The sequence below is a fragment of the Notamacropus eugenii genome, chromosome 4 (genome assembly GCF_028372415.1).
Source record: "Notamacropus eugenii isolate mMacEug1 chromosome 4, mMacEug1.pri_v2, whole genome shotgun sequence".
NCBI classification, from domain to species: Eukaryota; Metazoa; Chordata; class Mammalia; order Diprotodontia; family Macropodidae; genus Notamacropus; species Notamacropus eugenii.
The window spans coordinates 28228712-28250225 of NC_092875.1; the positions used below are offsets into that span (position 1 = coordinate 28228712).

At 40.2% G+C, this 21514-nt stretch overlaps 1 protein-coding gene across 8 annotated transcripts in view; it reads left to right on the forward strand.

Annotated features, from left to right (window-relative positions):
• Window positions 1-905: 905 nt before the first annotated feature.
• Window positions 906-21514, forward strand: part of NOS1 (nitric oxide synthase 1) — a 249654-nt gene continuing 229045 nt past the window's right edge. For 4 of the 8 annotated variants that reach the window (XM_072600318.1, XM_072600317.1, XM_072600316.1 and 1 more), the window contains exon 1: window positions 906-1167. The gene's annotated coding sequence lies outside the window, so the exon portion shown is untranslated. The remainder of the gene's footprint in view (window positions 1168-21514) is intronic. The other 4 variants (XM_072600321.1, XM_072600322.1, XM_072600320.1 and 1 more) reach the window with 3 other exon arrangements.

A 21514-nucleotide genomic window follows, 5' to 3' on the forward strand; every position in this document is an offset into this window, starting at 1 on the left:
CCATTTTACAGATGAGGTTAGGGGGCAGATTGAGGCTGTGACTTGTTTAGGGTCTTTGTGGGTTGTTCAGTCATTTTGGTTATGTCTGACCCTTCATGACCCCATTTGGACTTTTCTTGGCAGAGATACTAGAGTGGTTTGTCATTTCCTTTCCTAGGTCATTTTTACAAATGAGGAAACTGAGGCAAACAGGGTTAAGTGACATGCCCAGAATCACACAGCTACTAAATGTCTGAGGCAAATTTGAACTCAGGTCTTCCTGACTCCAGACTCAGCACTCTATCCATCTAGTTGTAGAATAATATATAATTATAATACATATTACAGCTAGTAAGCATCAAAATCAGAACTTGAGCCCAGGTCCTCTGACTTCAGATGTGGTCGATTTTCCCACTGTCATACTGAAAGGCAGCCTTTGGGGTGTTTTGGGTGCCAATTCAATATGAAGGTGGGGCTAGAATGAACTAGGTTAGCATTTCAGCTTTCCTTTTCCTTCTTGCCCAGCCTCAGCTCCTCAGGGTCTCCCAGCATCATCCTGCTACACATGAGGCTGGCACCTGGTAGGGTTGGGATGGTCAGTGCCCCCCCACCCCCAGGAGCCAGAAGTCTCTTGGCCCTGTCACTAGCAGATACAACACAGCCTGGCCCAGGCAAGGAATTCAAGGCCAGGACGACAATTCCAACGTGTGTCCTCCAACAGCCAAGCCAGGTCCCCCAGAGGAAACCTGAGCCACAAGCTCTCAGCAAGGGATCTGAAATGGAAGAAAGGTCAGCCTGGAGGCAGAGCCCCCGGCACTTAGGGGATGCAGCCGAGTGGGAGGTGGCAGCAGCAGGGAAATCTCTGCCTTCCCTGCCTCTGCAGAGGGGAGCCCCAACCAGAGCTGGGTGAGGTGGCCTGGCCCATCTCTTCTCTTCTATGCCCTTCCCTTCCCCTGGAGCTCTGCCTCTAGAGCCCAGGAGCCCTCCCCAGTCTTTCCTCTGGTTTGGGGTGGGGAGGGGCCAACCCATGTCAATTAATCCTAATTCATTCGGAGTTACACTGGTGGTGAGGCTGAATCAGGTTCCTGGCTGATTAATTGTGGCTCTGGATCTCCAAATGGGAAAAGCTGTGGAAAAGGTGGGGGGCCGGCAGAGAGTGAGCCTGGCATGCGGATGCACCAAGAGCCAGTGAGTACCATGGGTTTAAGGTCCTGCTTGGGGGAGCCTAGGGCTGCCAAAGAGAAGCTGGGGTAAGGGTGGGCGCCAGCCCCACCAGTGAAGTTGGACTCTAAAAGTCTTGCTTCTAGGGCCAAATGCCAAGGGGAGCCCCGCTGGTCATCAGGGGAACTGAAGTAAGACCCCAAATGGATTGTACTGGATTGGGAGCTGGGGCAGAAAAGACAGCATTTCTAAGGAATCATTCCTTGAAGCCTGAAATCCCAGCACAACTTTCTTTCCCTCTGGTTCTACTGTCCTTGATATGTGAACAGGGTGTCTTGTGAGCACTTCAACACACCCTAATTTCTCCCCCAAAAGTGTCTTTGTGAGCTCCTTTAATAGCAGGAGTTGCTCTTTTGGCCCTCAAGTATGGATCGGTGAACTGTTTCAAACTGGTTGCTTTACAATGCTTTAGTTTTTTTTCTCTGAATAAGCGAGTCCTTTGTGGTTGAGGATTTAATACACAATTGCCTTTAAAAAGAAAAAATAAATTTCCCAGGCGTTTACACTTGTGCTGCTGTCCCTTGGCCTAGCCAAAAAGCAGAGAATGAGACCTGGGTGCCAATAGAAGGATTTGGATGAACTGTGGTGGAGAAAAGTTCAGGGATTGGGTTAAAAGACCTGAGTTCAAGTCCCGGTTTCTGACACTCACAAGCTAGGTGTCCATTATTTTGTCCCTTGGAAGAGGGATTGGATTTCTCCTGCTTGACCCCAGAGGGTAGAACCTGGGACAGAAGGGGAAAGTGCTAAAGGAAGATTTAGGCAGGGATACTAAGAAAAAGTCCTCAACAAAGAGAGTGAGTCCAGAATAGAATGGGCTGCTTCTAGTGGGGTGACTTCCTCCTCTCCGGAGGTCTTGGAACAGAGACTGAGTGACTGCTTACATGGTCATCAGCATGGTTTTCCCCATTAGAATGTGGGCTCCTTGAGGTCAGGGACTGTGTTTTTGCCTACCTTTGGCACTTAGTGTCTTGTGCATATTAGGTGCTTAATAAATGCTTATTGTCTGATCAACTGATTGTTTATTGGGAGACCTGAATGAGGGAGCTGAATTCAATGGCTTTCCATCTATGATCCTATGCATGTAAGTTTGGAATTGGGATGTACCATCCAAAAACATTTTGTGCCTGAGATGTGTTAAATAAAAATGACTTCTCGAGACCAGTTCTGGATTTTAGGGGAGAGAGGCAGAGACACAGAGAGACAGAGAGAGACAGAGACAGAGAGAGCATCAGCCTTGCATTCATTGGATCTCTTATTGATAGGGGTTTACTAATAGTATGTAAAATGATCTAGAGGACAAAGGCATATGGAGGATGCATGTGCTGGACCAACTCCCTGAATCTTAACGTTGGCCTCGATTCAGAGATAAAACAGTCCATGTGAGAGTCTTAGAAAACTAGCTCTATTCGGAACCCAATAGGACCGATTTTTAGTGGCCCATGCAGGTGAGGATCTCTGTGTGCTATTTTATTTTTAATGATCATTCTGCATAATGGACAGAGAAGCAGAGGTAAGAAAACTTGATTTCAAGCCCTGTTTCTGATATATTCTATCTGTGGGATTGGGCCAAATCACCGAATCTCTCAATGTTTTAGGTATCTCTAAGACTAGAGGTACTGAGCATTGGTGGGACTTTCCTCACCAGAGAGGTCCTTATATTGAAGCAATGAAATCATAGGCTCAGTATGTATTCTTGCCCCTGTTATGAACTTTTCAATCACCAATAAACATGTCAATTCACAAAAGAGAGAGAGAGAGAGAGAGAGAGAGAGAGAGAGGGAGAGAGAGAGAGAGAGAGAGAGAGAGGGAGGAGAGAGAGAGAGAGAGAGAGAGAGAGAGAGAGAGAGAGAGAGAGAGAGAGAGAGAGAGAGAGAGAGAGAGAGATGGGAGAGAGAGAGGAGAGGGAGAGAATCATGTATGAAAATATCAACTTATATTTTTAGAGTATTTTTTATTGAGCTATGTATTAAATTTAACAAGACAGTAACATCCTGTTGGGTTCCATTTTCTTCTGCATATTGGTTCAATGTTCTTTTTGACCAGGAGTGGGGTTTGATCTGGAAATACGTGAAGGGTGCTGGTGCCCTTTACAAATGCCCCCATGTAGGACAAGTAGACCTTTACTACCTTTGAGTACAGCAATAGTGAGCAGGCCGAGAAGATTAAACACCAGGCTTGCTAAACTTCTTTGGTTGAGTACAGGGCCTGCCCTCATGGACTCATCACTGGGTCTAGCTGTGGCTGTCCACTTTCCCACTTCTTCTCTCTGGGGCGAAGAAACCCAGTTAACCAGGCTATATCACATATTGAGATATATGTGATATATATGTACATCTTACATATATATATATATGTAAGCATTCTAGTTGACTATAAACTTCTCAAAAGCAGGGTTAATTGCATTTTCATCTTTGCATGTTACTATCACTACTGAAAGACCAATCAAAATCCTTGTGACTCCCCAGAGTCCTCCTTCTCTGGCCATCATCCCCCTATAAATGTTTTCTATATATGTATCATTAGAATGTAAGTTTCCTGAAGGCAGATACTATCTCACCAAGCCCAGTGCTTAGCAACATGCCCGGAGCATAACATATTCTTTAAAATGTTTTTTTATTCATCCATCTGTCCTATTACTAATAATTCTTTGCATTCATTCATCTCTAGCACCTAGCACAAGGTCATACATGTTAGACACAATAAATATATATTACATGGAACTGTATGCAGAGCTAATTCTGTATCTCTGGTCCATCACCTCTCCATCAGGAGTTGGTAGTGATAGATAGGGATGAAGAAAAAGCAAATGGAATAGTAATAAAACATTTTTTAAATGCACGGAAAAAAGTATAGAAATTGACATAAGCAAATATGGCAGTTTTGCCACTAATATGTTAAATTACACATTATACTTAAGTATATATACTATATATGCACTATATGGGTATATTAGGTATATACATATGTACATATACACACATACACATATGTCTATAAATACATGTATACATCTTAAACTATTAAACTGTACATTAAATATTTAACTGTATAAATATAATCCTCCTATTCTTTTTCACTGAAATGTTTGTGTTTGTTAAGATCACAATATAAAATAATTTTTAAAAGAAAAAATTAATTTAGTTATGTTTAAGTTGTACGGCCTGAATTGACCAACATGGGCATCCAGGAGACATTTTGACCATTGGTTGCAGCGCATATGCTAGAGAGAAAGCATATATGATTGAGAGACTGTGACAAGCTAGGTATGTCTCAGGACTCCCATCCATGTATGCCATTGGCAGGGCATGCCTGCAGTTTGGATGGTAAAGGGGGATGATGGGCAATGGTTGAATTCAAGCATCTCCCCCTGTGCCAACTGAGGACAGACAAAACTGAGGGCCACGTAGGAGGAGTCAGAGTTTTCTCTGGGCTTCTTCAATATCTACTCCCTAAATCTTGTGTGTGGAACTTTTTCCTTTGGCTAACTCTGGTGTGAGTTCATTTAATAAGCAAACATATTTATTATTACCAAAGTATTTGAATAAATTGTATCTGAACGTCTCCTACCTTGATTCAATAATGAGTTGTTTTTTTGGTTTTTTTTTTATGCTGGCTTCATTTCCCTGCACCTGTTTTGTCACCAGTGCTTACACCAAACTAGGTTGGATGGTCTCATGCCAAGGCTTTCTCATTGTCCTGTTTCACCTAGATTTAAGAAGCCAGTATTGTTGGGATTCACCTGTTGTGTCAAGCAATATAGAGCTTGGAAGAGAACTTTCTTAATGTCCCTGGGTCCTATGGGGACCAAGGATCAAGAAAGAAGTGGAAATAGGAGTTTCCTCAAAAGCGAGATTCGTGGCTACTCGGTAGGGCCTCCCCCTGGGTGCCAAGAGGTCTGGCACCTAGTCCAGTTACACTGCTGACTTTTTGCTAACAGAGGGTAATCTCTCTTAGATCTCCCATAGACTGGTCAGTTCTCCTTTCTGTGCCATAAGTTCCAAATAGAGTGGCAACTGGTGGACATATGGATATAACCAATCCTGTTACATTTCTTTAAAAAAAAACTGTCAAGTACTTACTTATTTTAGGCTGGTTATTGTAACCTCAAGACCCCTCACTGGTAAAAGCAGAGCTTGCATTAATTCTCTGTAATTAATTCAAAGGGGGTGGGTTTTTGGACGGGGAACTCTCTACCTCCTGGGGCAGTCCATTCCACTTTGGAATAGCTTCTTAAAATTTGACTTCTTCAAGCCTCCTTCCCTTCAAACTCCAAAGCCAGGCCAAAAGTGTAATAGTGATATTCTCACTAGTGTTTACTAGAGATATAGAGAGTCTGGCAGACTACAATTCATTTTTCCCCACACTGTGTTGACTCCTAATCTTTGAGCTTACAATGGGCATTCTAACGCACACAGTATGAGTTTTTTTAGTGCCCACACACCTGTTTGAATGATTTCATTATGAGATTGCCACTTGGTAGACCCCCTTGATAGTGAGTTAGGTCCATCAAAGGCTTCACATGGAGTCTTTAAGTATCTGGACATTAAATTACGAGGTCAATTCATTTCAATCCAGGAAACATTTAGTAAGTGTTTTCCTAAAGCTCAAGTCTGACTATGTCTCTTTCTTATTCAATAAGCACCGCTGGTTCCCCATTATCTCTAGGTTCAAATAGAAACCCCACTGTTAACTTCTTGGTTTGTTTGTCAGTTTTAGCAGCTTCTCAACAGGTGGTACAGTGGATAAAGCACCAGACCTAGAGTCAGGAAGACTCATCTTCCTTAGTTCAAACCTGCATCAGACACTCACTAGGTGTGTGACCCTGGGCAAGTCACTTAACCCTCTTTGCCTTATCTGTAAAATGAGATGAAGAAGGAAATGACAAAATCACTCCAGTATCTCTGCCAAGAAAACCCCAAATGGGGTCAACTGGGCAACAGCATAACAGCCTGACCTTAACCTACCTTTCTAGTTATTATTACATATCACTCCCCTTTATAGCCTTTTCTGTCCCACCAACTTGGCTGAAAGAATCAATCAACCAATCAGTGAATGAATAAATTAATCAAAAAGTATTAAGTCCCGTTGTTTGGAGAGAATCAGGAAAAGGAGCAGAGGTCTGGTTCTGGCAAAGATCATTTATCAGAGACAAAGTGTTTTCAAATTGATCCAGGAGGTGATAGGCGATCAGTAGGGTTTGTTGAGGTGGGAGGGGGTGTGTGTGACATTGACAGATCTCCATTTTAGGAAAATCATTTTATTGACTGAATGGAGGATGGACTGGATGGGAGAGAGACCTAAGGCAGGGAGACAGCCCCCCCAGCAGCTATTGCAATAGTCTAGGGGTGAGGTGAAGAGGGTCTACAGCAGAGTGGAGGCAGCATCAGAGGAGACAAGGGGGTGTGGCAATTAAAATTGTCTAAGCTACAATAAAAGAGACTGAGGCAGAGCCCTGAGCCAATGGCACTTAAAGATTAAAGGGTCCAAGGTCCTCTCCATTGAAGTGAACCTCAGATCTTCCTTGTGATCTGAGATGTCCCTTCCTTCCAGTATCTTGTTTTTATAGGGTTTGATACCTAAATATACAAAAGAGGCATGACCAGAGAATGTCATTGGTTGATAGATTTTACTCTTGAGAATCATCAAAAATGACATATTTGCAGCGTGGTCACAGGTTGGGTGAAGCACGCGGCATCTCCACTGACTAAGTGGTCACCTGCTCATGTTGGTGAATGGTCCAGAGGTACAAGAATAAATTAAGGGACTTCCCAAGGCACATGGAATTTGAGTAAATAGGATGGAGATATCTTTGTCAGCATTCTTGTGGCTGTGCAAGTGAGCCTCATTACTCATTAAAGTTTGAGGTCCACTATAAGAACCTATCCATCCCTCTATGATTTATGTAAAAAAATCAAACTGATTAATGCTGATTGGAGTAGAGTCTTTTTTGGATCATTACAATCTAAATGCATGAAGGGGAATCCTCCATGGGCAACACAAAGGGAGAAGGGTACAAAGTTGGCATTAGAGGAGAGGGAAATGGGCACAACTTATAACAAACTGATTATGTTCCATTTGATTAAAGATTAACTCATAGCATACTAAATATACAATAAATGTCTGAGGTGACTCTCCCACTGACCAAGAACCATGAGGGGCAGGTATGTCGTCGTAAAACATATCCTATAAAATATGTAAATCTGGGGACCATAGGGAATTTGTTCAAGTGCATCAATGCAAGTATTCCAAGCTCTTTTGAGTGTATGAAAACAATTCAAGCAATTTTGACAAACAGCCATTCCCTTATGATAATGAGAGGCAACATCTTCATAGATAACACAAACAGATCTAGATAACCGTAGGACTAGGAGTGCAGGAAAATAAGGAATAGGTTGAGTTTCATAAAGAGAGAAATTACCAATCATTGCTGCCAGTGGTTGAGTAAAAGCTGAAGTAGGAGAAGGGAAAGGAGGATTCAAGGTTCTAGTCATTGCAAGTTCAGGGACAGATGTTCATTTGTGGAGGTGATGGTGATGATGAAGGTGTCATGCTTAATCATTCTATCTCATATAGTTATCCAGTCTCTGAAACATCTTCTAATATAATCCTATGATCTTCTGGAGGTCTCTCCTCATAGGGATACTGGAATGAATGGAGCTTCAGAACAGCTTCCAGTGGATTTGTTTCTCCAGTTCAGGTTACTTGCAGAAATCTCCTTCTCTATTAAAAATCTTTGACAAAAATAGATCTTAATGCAATTCTAGTTTGCTATGACAATAACCAAGCCAGGTAATGAGACCTAACTCAAACCTTAATTGCACTAATGTGAAAATCCCTACACCAAAGAATTTCCATTTTTAGGTTGGCGAATTCAAATACGAACTGAAAAATTTTTAAAAATCTGAACCCAATTTTTTTATTTGGCTTATATAATTACCTAATCTTGTTACAACTATTTATTAAAACCAATTGAAAAATTATCACTCTAGCTATTTTCTTTTCTAGCTATTTTCTTTTCACTGTTTATCCCTCCCTAGAAGGATGAGATTTTGATAGGAAATTATTAGCAGCACATTTTTTTTTATGACAATGACCTCTGATACACAACTGCATTCATTTAAAAGTTGCCAAAATAATTGCATTTGTCAGAAAAGTTCTGGGATGGGATGTATTTATTGAATAGTCAATTTCAAGACAGTGCAGATCAAATAGGTTATTTATAAGAAGATATGCTCAACATTCAAGTGGTAATAATAAAACCCAAATAAAACTGGCTTTTCCCATTAAGGTAATACAAGACATTTTATCACTTTATTTTTTTTAAGCAAATGGGAAGATATTTCTATTTTAGACTTAGTAATTAGTAGAACAACAGTTGGGTCCCATAAACTATTCCAACAATACCCAAATATCCTCACATTAATTTTAGGAAGAACTAAATTTTAGGCTAAATAGCTCTTGGTTGGTTGATTGTTATCCTTCATTCTCAAAGAGGACCAAAATGACATTATTATGCTAGAGTCAAGTTACAGTGTGTCCAACTATGGCTGATCAGAACAATATGAACTCAGAATGTTCTACCACAGATCAAGCACAAATAGCCCATGTGAACATTTGGGGTAGATTAATTATTTAAATGTGTGCATCTTGCCTTTCTTTTGAGTTACTTCAATTTGCTTTGCTCAAAGAGCACAGCTCCTTCTCCGATATAGGCACACCATGCTGAGTGGCCCTGTGCCAGTGTCTCCCATGTCATACAATCAATCCTAAAGTTCTTAGGAGAGATCTTGATAGTATCCTTGTATCGCTTCTTCTGACCACCATGTGAACATTTGCCCTGTGTGAGTTCTCCATAAAATAATCTTTTGGGCAAGCAACATTTTGCAATTGGACATTATGGCCAGCCCATCTGAGTTGCACTCTTGAAAGTAGAGTTTGAATGCTTAGAATTTAGGTTGAAAAAGAATCTCAGTGTCTGGTGTCTTCTCCTGCCAAATGATGTCCAGAATCTTCCTAAGACAATTCAAATGGAAAAAATTCAGTTTCCTGGCATGGTGCCGGTATACTGTCCATGTTTCCCAGGCATACATCAATGAGGTCAGCATAATGGCTTTATAGACCTTCAGTTTGGTAGTCAGTCTAATACCTCTTCTCTCTCATACTTTTCTTTGGGGTCTCTTATCTCCAGTATTAATCTATGAAATGAAGACTTAATGTTGTTTTTATGCTGATAATCTACAATGACTGTAGAAATTTGCCATTAAAAGAAAATAGGGACATTAAGGGGAAAATGTTTCCCTAATTTCATGTTAATTCCAGGCTAGATTAATATAGATACCCGATTTTATTGAGCCAAGCTTAAAAGGTGGGATATTTTACATTTGAGAGGAAATTCCATACGGAGTAAATCAAGTCAGGGGAAGCCTATCTCAGCCCATGCCAAAAGTCATTCTCCCAGCCTTCCTCATGAGAACTCTACCTGTAATGGATGTCAACCTCATCAGGCTGTTGGCGTAATAGAATTCCTTGATGATCATACCTTGAATCAGATTCAGAATAATAACAATTACAGTCTCACGAGGTATAGGAGCAAGTTCTAATAATCATAGCTTCATATTTAGGTGGATCCATTTATTAAGAATCACATATCCTTGATGTAAATGAATAAAATTCAAGGTATTTAATTGTATATTTCTAAGACAAGCCATGTTCTCACATTACTTTGAAGGGACTTTTTCCTTTTAGGTCTGCCCCTTGACATAAACTCAATATAAAACAGAGCCATAAGAAGAATTAGTACATTAAAATACACAATTCACCTGAAACTTCAGAGAATTTTAATTGGTGCATCATGAGGACCTGAATTGGAAAATGAGCATCTGTCTCCCTGAATATTATTAGATAGATGTTTTGAACAATTTTTACACATAAAATTCTTAATCCAATTTGAAAATTGTATCACATTTTTCACTGTGACATCTCCTAATCATATTATCATGATGAAAGAATGTTGTAGACTGAAAAATTTCTTATAAACTAAATATCCCATATTCTATATTATGATTCAAATGACAATTCAAAATGATCCCTCACTAACATATGTTACTAAATCAAAAATCACCAATACAGTTCGTCTTCTTTTATACTTACTCTTATCAATGGAATTTGCTACGTGAGGAAAAATGGTAGGGATATAGCAGCCTTAGTTCTATTTGATTTCAGGTATGAGTCATAGGCAGCCAATTGTATGACAGGATGTCATAGTCAGGTTTAGAATTAACCAGGTGGGAAAATGTCTTATTTACCAAGACAGGAATAAGTCAAGAGAATCCTACCTTCACCTTCACAAAGTCGTTCTCTCAACTTTCCCAGCGACAGACATTCACCTGTGGCAGTCCTCAGACTGCAGGGGCATGTGGCATTTCCCTTGAATGATGAACCAACAGCCTTATGAGAGATCAGACACATATCTGGATTCAAGATTTAGAATTGCAGCAAGTTAAAGTCCCAAGAGTATCCTCCTCAAATAGCAAAATTTCACTAATACAATTTAGAGTTAGATAATTGTTATTTTGCATAAATTAGCCTCAAAATTTCATCTAGAATTTTTTTAAACTATTCACAAATTTTATATAAAGTCTAAAAGAGAATATCAGACCATTTCTAGATCACAATGGGATGAGAATGAGATGAGATGCCCCCAACAGAGTCCATGTAGGCAAGTGATGTTATACCTGAGAATAATTTCAAGGACTTTCTTGGGCACATTAATAATCATTTTTTGTAAGTGCTCAAAGAGGGGTGCAAGCTAGCAGATGGCCACCAGTGGGTTTGACTTGAAAGGCAAGCTGAATAAAAACTACACAAGTTGGACAAGTGGCTGTTACGAAAGTTGCCACTGGGGTGCTGTCTGCAGTAACCCACTCATGCTTAATTAAATCTCCTATCCCTTGTGTGCCACACTGATCCCCTTTATGAACTAAACAATTATTCCTGGTGATAGTAGTTCTGGGAAGGAGTGACTTACCTTCCTCAGTCACCCAGACCAAAGAGACCTGTTTAGCCTTGTACTGCTGTTTCCACTTCCCCACAAATGAACAGGTGGTTCAAAATAATAGCATTAAAAGGCACAATTGCACAAATTTCTGAATTATCCCAAATGACACCCATTAAAGTTTATTTCTCCACTTTGGATGGGAGAAGTTCTAGTGCTTCAAATGACAGTGCTGCAGTTTCACAACACCCTGTCAGCAGAGCTCATCCCAAGAAACCTCACAAAGATCTCCTAAGAAGATCTTACCATGTTTTTCTCCCAATAGTAAATCATTTACTATTATTTATTATTATTTCCTAGTTTTTAAAAATATATCCTAATAACCATAAAATAATTTATAATATAATAGTATTCAGATTGAAAAGTGGAAGAAATTTGCTTTAACAGCTTCTCTTAACTTTCTTGTACTTAAAACATCGCCAATCGTGATAATAATTTAGTTAAATACCTTCCAAACTTATCAATTCATAGAAAGTCATTTATCTTATTACCCCTGGTATTTTCAGGCTAATCATAGTAGGTTATGTAGAGCCTACCATGTGCCAGGCTTTTTCTATGTTTTGAAAGTTATTTAAGCCCATTTTTAGTAATACTCTAAAACCTTCAGTCTATAAATTTCCAAATTTGTTAACATTCGATGCCAATTAGAAAAAGTACCTGTAAATGAAATAGTATTTTGTTCAATTGTATTATTACAAGATCTGAACATGATAGTGCTCGTCCTTTATACAACAGCCAGTTACTGTGCTAAGCACTTCCCAACTTTGTGTTTCTCCCAACAAGCCTGGGAGACAGGTATAAATATTTATTATTCCCTTTGTACAAACAAGGACTAATCAGATTCTTTAATTTAGTACCATTGCAGTATTTTCAACCCAATCAATTTTCATTTATAATGACTAGTGGCAATAACTAAACTTTATTTTGCACAAGATTCCCTTATTTTAGTTGGCTTATATTTCAATACAATTCATGGTGACATTCCTTATTTCCTATTACTGCTTGTTTCTTTGGAGTGAAACCAATTCCTTTAAAATTTCAAAATTTTCTAAATTTCTAAATTACTAATTCTTTAGCATAACTATTTAAACTAGAGCAAAGAGATAAAACTTTCTCTATAAATCTTAATGTCAGGAAAAATATCCTTACAACAAGAATTGTTCCCAAGAAAGCGGGGCTGTCTCACGAGCTAGTGAGTTTCCTCTCACTGAAAATCATCAAGGCAAACCCAGATGACTTCTTGTTCTGTTGTGGAAAGAATCCTTTTTCAGTCATGGGCTGAGATATATACGTGTGTATGTATGTGTATATGTATGTATATATACAAGCAGGTATATGGGCATATATGTGTGTACATGCATGTGTATGAAGAAAGGTATGTATACATATATACACGTATACATACATCATGTATGTATACATGTCACCATCCTTGATAGAATGCAAGTTCTTTGAGGCATGAATTATTCATTTTTGTCTTTGTATCCCTAGAGTTTAGCACAGTATCTGGCACACGGATGCTTAATAAATGCTTGTTGATTTATTCCATCCTCAAAATTCTGTGATTTTGATCAATATAGCATAGCTTGTTTACCATCATCGTTAAACAACCAGGGTGTAATTCACAGAAGTTCATTAAGAAAAGGGAGTTGGAAAGAGAGCAGTCAGTGTTTGGGAGAGGGGGAATAGAGGAGGGGGTGATTATAAGGATGGATGAAAAACTGAGATTCTGAATTCCAGACAAGCATCCACCTTAGCTCAGGGGATGCTGAGTGATCTGTGTTATTCCTGTCCTAACTATGTACAGGTAGGGGTTGGAGTTTTCTGGGACGATTCAGACAAGCACTAACATGTCTCTCTTCCTCCTCTTCCCCCGCCTCCCCCTGCCTTCCCACAGGGCTGCAGTCTGGCCCCTCCAGCCTCCCTACTGAGTGCTCATCTGCTGGCAAGGCAGGCATGGGGAAGGGGGAAGGGCTGAGGCAGGGAAGGGAGGAAGATACCTCAGCTGCTCAACTGGAATCATCCAAGCCAGGAAGAAGCAACAGAATCTTAGAGCTGGAAGGGGACTCAGAGGCCACTTAGCTCAATTCTTCCCTAAGTGAGCATTTCCTCTCAAACATTCTTGCCAAGAAGCCATACCACCATTACTCGAAGACCTCCAGTGCAGAGGAGCTGATCATTTCTGCAGGCAGCCTGATACTCTCTTGTGCAGCTCTGATTATTAGAAAGTCTTTCCTTAAATCACACCTAAATTTACCTCTGCAATTTCCACCTATTGCTATGAGTTCTGACCTCTGGAACGGAGCAGAATAGGTCTGATTCTTCTGCTCTTAGATAACTATGTAAATGCTTCAAAATAACTCCCATGTCCTGCTGCATCTTCTCTCCTCCCCTCCATATAGGCTCCACTCTCAGTCAAGCCTCACAGGTCTCAAACTCCAGGCCATTCACCATCTTGGTCGCCTTTTTTGGAAACCCTCCAGATAATCTATCATATACTTCCTTAAATATGACTCCTAGAATGCATGGATTAATAACACTGATAACAGAGAGGTAGCAAGGAAGGCTTCCCTTAGTGGCTAGTAACTGAGCTGAGAATGAAGAAGAAAGAAGGAGATTGGCCTGGGTCAGAAAAGTCCATGTTTGCATAGATCAGGATTTATTTGGGGTTTTAGGGGAGGAGCAGACCTATGACTTCACTTATATAGGGGCTGTCAGCGAGGAAACTACCTCTACCTTTCTTGTTCTTCTGTTGTCTGAGCTATTTGATAGGCAAATAGTTTGATCAATTTGGGTTATCTTTCCAGGGATATTTTGAGCACCTCTCTCTAATATCCATCTTTTTTTTGTTTATGGTTAGGCTCAGGTTTGCAGAATAGTTTATATTGTATCTTGACATTATGTCATTCCCTCCTACAGTTTCTAATAGGTACAGAATCATCTTGTGTTACTCAAATGCCTTTTCCTTTATATTTTAAAGTCCTTCTGGTGCCTTGAAAAATCTGCTGCTTTTAATTAGAATTATTCTATTTTACCACTACGTGTCTTGGAGTTTGCAGCATAAAAAAAAAATTTAATGAGGTCTAAGGACTCTCTAAATTGGTACTTTATTTTCTATGGTTAAGTTCTGAGCAGTTTTCTTGTTTTATTTCCTGCAATATGGTATTTAGGTTTTTTGACTTGCTATGTTCTTCTGGAAGACCTACAGTCCTTAAATTGTCATTAAACATCTTATGCTTGAGATTAGTATGTTTTGCTTGAATGGGGATCATATTTTCTTTTAACAGTATTGATTTTTGCTTCTCTTCTGCTTGATTATTCTCCACTTCTATGTATTTGCATTTTCAATTAGTTATTGTCTCTTTTGTTTATTTGGTGAGACTTGCCACCAAGGATTCAAGTCTTCCTATTCTGCCAGCTATTTCTGCTGTATAGATCATAAATTCTGCTTTTACAATTCTTTTCTATTAAATCTTGTCAAAGCACCTTTCTGTGTTTCCATGCTTTCTTGGGAATCCACAGGACCCTCTATTTCAATAGATGTTGATTCATTTTCTTTTGTCTTGCAATATTTATTCATGGGTGTCTGGACTCTTTTAGCTGGTCTGGAGGTCACATTCCCTTTTGTTATTAATATCTTCTTTACTGGTTTACCTTTTTATGCTCAGTCTTTAACTAGCTTTTCTTCCTCCTGAGAGCTTTGGTAATTCCAGTGTTTTTGTTCCTTATATTCCCCTATAGATCACTTTCTGACTTCTTCCCTTTTGACAGCAATTTTCCTGGGGGCTGAACCTCAAAGCTGTCTTAGTACCCTCCCATGCCAGGCAATTCATGATTTACTAGATCTTAATCTCTGCCCCAAGTGACTTCCAGGTGAACAGAACTGGCTCCAGTTGCATGTCAGGCTCTTTTCCTCAGATATTCATTCCTTAGGAATGTCAAATAGATACAAAATGTTCTATCCCAGTTTCTTCTCTTACTCAGCTCTGACTGAACTATGGTCCAGTACAGAGCATTGCTATGCCATTGTTTCAGCCAGGAAAAAGGCTTCTGTATTTTGTTTTTCCAAGGCACTAGGAGGAGGGAAGGTGGGTAAAGTTACATTCTTCTGTAAGCCTGTGGATCAGCTGCTGGAGCATGGTATGCAGTGGGGAATTAAAGATTGGACTTCTCTGCCATTCATTCACTAGGTTTTTACTTTAGCAGAATTTTTTTCAGTCAATAAGGTTAGAGACTAGACTTGTGATTTCCCTGGAAACTTCTAACCAGGGAAACTCCCCTTACTAATATTGGTCAGCACCTTCTCTACAACTTAGAGTCTTAGAGTTGTCTTGTGAAGTTCTGTTGGTAAATCTAATAATTTTGGTAATAGCATTTATATAGTTATAAATTTTGCAAAGAATCTTACCTCTATTATCTCATTTGAGTCACCCAACAATTCTATGAAGGAGATAGCATTAGCCTTATTGCCATTTTACAGATAAGGAACCTGAAGCTCAGTGAGGGGAAATTTCTGATCCATGGTCACATAGCTAGCAAGTGCCAGAGGTACAATGTGAAACTTCCTGGCTCCAAATCCAGCACTGAAACCATTATGTTAAATTTCCTCTCTGTATAGCCATAAGGTAACAGAGCTAGAAGGGCTCTCCCATACCTGTAGTCCAGTCTTAACATTTTATGAAGGAAACTGAGACTTAGAGAAGAAAGGTATTGGCCCAAGATTATGCAGCAAATCAGGGGCAGACGCTAGTTCACTTTTCACCCATTCTAGAGCCCTTTCTGTTATAAATCACAAGATGTTCAAACTGGATGTGACTTAGAGATCACCTACTATGGCTTAGTCATTTACAAAAAAGGAAACTGACGCCAGTAAGAGGACTTGACTTGCCAAACATCACGTGTCTAGTGATCAGAAAAGCCTGAAGATAATCTAAATCTTCAGACTCCAAGTTCCAAGTTATTTCTACTTGAGAATACCTGAGCTCTTCTTCTTATTTCTATTTCTATTTTTGGATAATACTGTCCCTTAGGATATGCGTGCCCTATGTTTACCTGCTGCAATGGCACCTTATCTACAACTTATAATCTTAGAGAGTTTCCTTGAGCAAGAGGTTGTGTCATGTAGTCAATGTGCATCTAAGTCGAGATTTGAAACCAGCCCTTTCTGAGTTCGAGGTCACTTTTGCATTCCCCTATTTGATTCTTCTAACAATACTGTTTAGTAGGTCCTACTATTACCCCCATTTTACAACAAAGGAAACTAAGGCTCAGGGAGTTAAACCACTCACCCATGGTCACACAACCAGTCAGCGAGCATGCCTGGAGCTAAGAGATAGGGTGGCTTGTTTGGGGAACAGCGAGGAGACCAGTGTCACTGGATCAAAGAGTATGTGGCAGGGAGTAAGGTATGAAAAGAACTAGAAAGGTGTGTATTGGTGGGGAGAGGTCATGAAGGGCTTTAAATGACAAACAGAACATTTTGTATTTGGTCCTGGAGGCAATAGGGAGCCACAGGAGTTTATTGAGTAGAGGAAGTGCCATGATTGGACCTAAATTTTAGGAAAATCACTCCATTGACTGAATGGAGGATGGATTGAAATGGGGAGAGACCTGAAACAGGCAGACCTATGAGCAGCTATTGCCATAGTCCAGAAGTGAGATGATAAAGGCTTGTACCTGTGTGGGGAACAGTATCAGAGAAGAGAAGGGGGTATATATCCTCGTCTAAAATGGAGAGCAGTAAGGTGATGCAGCAGATAGAGCTCTAGACATAAGAAAGCTTGAGGTGGAATCCTATCTCAATCATTGTAAGGGAAGCTGAGGAGATCCTCCCCAGTCCCTTGCATGACCACCGTATCACCTGACATAAGGAATGTAACTTAAAGTTGATATGTGTAACCAGGAGTGCCAAAGGAAGCAGCACATAAATACAGGAAGAACTAACAAACCACACAGCCAGAACAAAAACACCCTTATGTTAAGAGTCATAAAACTCCTTAACAGAGGAGGTGTATGTGCTCAAGGATCTGGCAAGTCCTTGAGCACATACATCAAAATAGACATCTGGAACTTTGACTGAGGTCCTTCTTTGTTCTACAGTCATTTTCCCCTTAAGCTCCATGTATAAAGGGACTGAGTGGGAGAAGGATCTTTGGAGGTCTTTTGCTTGAGAAGTGGGGATGCCTGCTTCTGTTAATTCTCCCAGCCAGAACCCTTGCCAGCTCCTCCCCTTTTGAAGCCTCCCCAGTCGTGTTAAGTGATGAAGCTCCACCTTGGTGATGTATTTCTTCTCTTTTTCTATTCTGTCTTAACTATTATCTATTAGATTTTATATATATTTATATATTTTATATGTATGTATATATATATACTTGCTAACTTTCACTATGTGTAGTATTGCTGAATAAACTTCATTGCCTATTAAGCTTGTTTGAGTGTGTGCCATTGTATTTTAAGATCTGAACCTAAAGTGAAAGTACTGTGCAGTCTGTAATCCCTTTAAATTGCAATCATTTAGCTAGCTGTGGGGCCCTAGGCTTCTCTGTGCTTCAGTTTCCTCATCTGTAAAATAAAGGTGTTGGACTCGATGACTTCTATGGTCCTTTCCAGCTGATAAATCTAGGAGTCTTTGAGATGATAATAACAACTGGAAGGAGGAGGAAAAGATGAAGAAAGAGGCAGAGGAGATGGAGAAGAGAAGGAGGAGAAGGAAATGGAAGCGGAAAAAGAGAAGATGAAGAAGAAAAAAGAGAAGGAGGAAAAGATGGGAGGAGAAGATGAAAAATTTCTACCAGCCCATCAATGAAACACAGTGTTATCATCAAGCTTGCAGAAGAGCATTTGAAACTCCAATCGGGGACCTGGGTCTGAATCCCAGCTCTGCTGCTTACCAGTTGTGCAACCTTGAACAATTGGCCTCACCTCTCTTGGTCTCAGTTTCCTCAACTAGAAAATGAAAGCTTGGAATTCCATGGCTTCTAAGGTCTGTTCCAATTCTAAATCTGTTCTACAATTCTAATTACAAAGAATACAGAAGATTCCTTCACCATTAGGCAATGAAAAGTAATTTTTTTCACTTCCCTTTTGGAACCTGAGGAGTATTTTTCTCAAAACTTTCCAATGGGAGCTTTCACTAGAATTCAGACCTATGGCTCTTGTTTCCAAGAAATTCCAAGGAATTGACACAAACACTGTGATGGTCACTTTCTACCTCCATCCTCCAGGAAAGACAAAGTTTACCCTCTGAAGGAAGCCTTGCTCAGCTGGCTGAGCAGTGCAATGAAAAGACCACTGAACTGGGAGTCAGAAGACTCAGCCTTGTGGCTCCAGCTGTGTAGCTCCATCAAGTCATTAACCTTTTTGTGTCTCAGTTTCTTCATCTGTAAAATTGGAAGATAAGTGAAGATAATGACTTCTAAGTTCACACAGGTAAGAAGTAGCAGATGCCAAGTCCTCCGACTCCAAATCTAGAGTTCTTCCTTTTACACGCTCTTCTCACTAGAACTCAGGAAACTCAGGACTTTCTGGAGATTATTGGCAAGTGAGGAGAACTACCCAGTGTGCCCCACTTCATTCTCTACATTCTCTACATTGTCAATCATTCATTATCAAGTACCATTTGTTAGGTATCTAGTGTGTGCCAGACGTTGTGTTGGACACCACAGATACAAAGAAAAAAGAGGTAGCTCCTGCCTTCAGAGTGCCTATATTCTTATGAATCAGTAAACCTTCATTAAGTATCTACTGGATACTGGACGTTGTGATAAACTTTGGGGCTTCAAAGACAAAAATAAGACAGCCTCTGTTCTCAAGGGGTTTATTGTATTCTATTATATCTTATCAACCGGTAATCAATTAATATGCATTTTATTAAGCATTTACTGTGTTCCAAGCACCCATATAAGGCTCTGGGGCTACACAATCAAAAATGAATCAGTGCCTTCCCTCAAGGAGTTTATATTCTACACCATGCGTCTCTGATGCCGGCAGTTACTGTCTCTGACAAAAGCAGAAACAGCCCCCCCAGCTTTCTGTCTCAGGGTCCTGTAAGCTGTGGGGGCCTGACTTCCTTTCCAGAGATCTGAATTAGAGCCTGAAGAAGGATTGGGCCAGGATGCTGCTCAACTCTGAGACCATAGACTACACATGTTTGGGTGAGCAGGATATTAAACCTGGCAGCATGGATGAGTTTCCTATTGCTTCAGGAAAGGAAAGAAAGCTTTCTTTTGCTCCCTGATTGGGATGAACTCAGTACAGGAAGTCCTGGTGAATGGAGGTTAACATTCCAAGCATCCTTTTCATAGTAACCTGACCCAGAACACTCCAAGGAAGAAAGGATTCCCAATAATTTCAAGGGAACTCTGCTCTAAAATTTGCCTTTGCTACTCCTACAACATGCAATTATTGTTGCACAAAAGTCCATAGCAAACTCTGGCTTCCACAGGGTACTATATGAAAAGAGTTACCCAGGCCTGGCTTCTGCCTTCAGGGAACTTATAATTTCAAAAAGAAAACAGAGACCAAGAGCACAAAGTGATACCCTCATGCCTTTTTTCACTGGACATTCGAGACAAATTGGCCTATTTGCTATTTCCAATTAATAGATGAATGACTTAGGAATGCTGGATCCAGGATTCAGGACCTTCTCATCATGTGGAGAATGTTGTTGTCTGTCCTTTGTATTCAAATAGGACCAGTGATATCATGGGAGGATGTCTTAACCTGAACATGAATTAGATTTAAGTGAGGCAGAGTTGCAGAGTCATCAGCCTCACTCTCTCTTCCAAAGATATCAAAGTCCAGTGGTAAGACAAAAGTCAAGGTGACTATTGATGGCCCTGGATGCAGTGGATGGCATCTTTGATGTCTCTCCACGCTGGTGTTCCACAGCAGACACTGATGGGTTTGAGGCTCACCAGTTACCCTCAACCTGGTTGAATCTCTCTGCCAAGATGGTTTTCCTGGGGTGTGGCCACTACACATTCTATAGCTTCTTGGAGACACAGGCAAGAGTTGAGTGAAGGTGCACACCAAAAATGGATAAGCAGCCCCTTTGGCAGTCCCTACACCAGAGAGACTAATCCTTCCTGAACATCCATACACCCCAGGCAGCAAGGTGGTGTGTGTGTGTGTGTGTGTGTGTGTGTGTGTGTGTGTATGTATGTATGTATGTAATGTGTCTCACAATTCAGTTTCCAGATATGCATACAGATATCCTTGTTTGCAAGGAACTTCCAGTCTAATGGGGAGATCGCATGTAAACAACCATATAATAGTAAGATACGTATAGGATGAACTAGAGCTAATCTTAGAATAACTCAATGGCAGAGTCAGTAGCCAAACGGGAGATACCATACACAAGGTCAAGGACATTTGTTATTCAGGTGTTCAGGCATGTTATGTCCAACTCTTCATGTTCCATGGATCATGTGATGCCAATGCTGTCCATAAGGTTTTCTTGGCAAAGATATTAGAGTGGTTTGCCATTTTCTTTTGCAGTGTTAAAAACACAAAATTGAAGAAAAATTCAGAAGGCAAGGAGGGCAGAAAGAGTCTGTGGCCTCATCTAGACTATCTGTGCTTATATCCCTGCTCTATTAGCCATGGGCTAACATTGGGTATGGAAATATCTCTGTGTTCTGAAGGAAATAACCCATTGCTATATCATTTTGTTCTTGTTCAGTTGTTTCAATCATGTCCTATTCTTTGTGATCTCATTTGAGTTTTCTTGGCAGAGATACTGGAGGGGTTTGCCGTTTCCTTCTCCAGCTCATTTTACAGATGAGGAAACTGAGGCAAACAGGGTGAAGTGATTTGCCCAAGGTCAGCCATCTAGTAAATGTCTGAAGCTGGATTTGAACCCATATGAAGATGAGTCTTCCTGATTCTAAATCCAGCTGTGCCACCTGAACCTGAATTCAAATCCTGACTCTTTTACTATGTGACCTTGGTCAAGTTACATAACCCTACTGTGCCTCAGTTTCATCATCTGTAAAATGAGGGGTTTGAACTAGATAAATTCTGTGGACCTTTCCAGTTTTAGATGTACAATTGTGATTATTTGTTATTTGAAACAATAGATAGTATCAGATAAAAAAACAAAACAAAACACTTGACCTGAAGTCAGGAGAGACCAGGTTTGAATCCTGCCTCACACACTTACTAGATGGGTCAAGGTGGGTAAGTCACTTAATCTCTGAATCTCATTTTCCTCTTTGGTAAAACAGAGATCATAATATGAGTACTAGTAGCACCTCCCAC